General features: G+C 39.4%; 1 pseudogene; it reads left to right on the top strand.

The window, feature by feature from the left end:
* LOC121138259 lies at window positions 1-115 on the top strand (annotated as a pseudogene).
* Window positions 116-729: the final 614 nt, after the last annotated feature.

Genomic DNA, 729 nt, shown 5'->3' with positions numbered 1-729 from the left:
ACTGCTTCTTGGCATTTTGGCTAAGATCAAGTGTAGTATCTGTTCTTATGGGTTTAAAATTAACTACAGTAATGAATTATTGCAAAATTAACAAAACACTGCTTGGTGAGCCAATGGCAAAGCTCTTTTCCCACATGTAGGAAATCCTGGTATAAATCCCCAATGCTAGGTGAAAAGAAACAGAGGACAAAATATATATGTATTCAAAAGTATATTATTACAATCAATGCATTTTAAAAAGCAAGCATGTTGATGTGGAATAGAACTTTATTCCCAGGATGTGAGAAACAGAGGCAAGTGTAGCTCTGTGTTTGTGAGCCCATCTTGGAGTACAATGCAATTCGAGGATGGCCATGACTACACAGAAATTCTCTCCATGTGTTTATATATGTTTGTTTTGTGAATGTGCTCTGCACACACTCATACTAGGGCCCACATGTCAATGTAAGAGGGCATCATGTGTATGCCACAATTACCCTTCCATCCTGGCTCTCTGAAAACACAGGTTGGTTTCACATGATTGGTGGGATATCCCTTACTAGTAAGTCATCTCCCAGAATCAAGAACGTCTAATTGTTTTTTGTTTCTCTCAAAATTTTGATTGAAAATTTTGTAATATAGCTGGGCAGTGCTGGCACACAACTTTAATCCCAGTACTGGGGAGGCAGAGGCAGGCTGATCTCTGTGAGTTCAAGACCAGGCTGTTCTACAAGAGCTAGTTCCTGGATA

Source organism: Mesocricetus auratus, unplaced genomic scaffold (assembly GCF_017639785.1).
Source record: "Mesocricetus auratus isolate SY011 unplaced genomic scaffold, BCM_Maur_2.0 contig_6136_pilon_obj, whole genome shotgun sequence".
NCBI classification, from domain to species: Eukaryota; Metazoa; Chordata; class Mammalia; order Rodentia; family Cricetidae; genus Mesocricetus; species Mesocricetus auratus.
The sequence above is the reverse complement of the archived record's forward strand: the minus strand, read 5'-3'. Positions and strand labels throughout refer to the sequence as shown.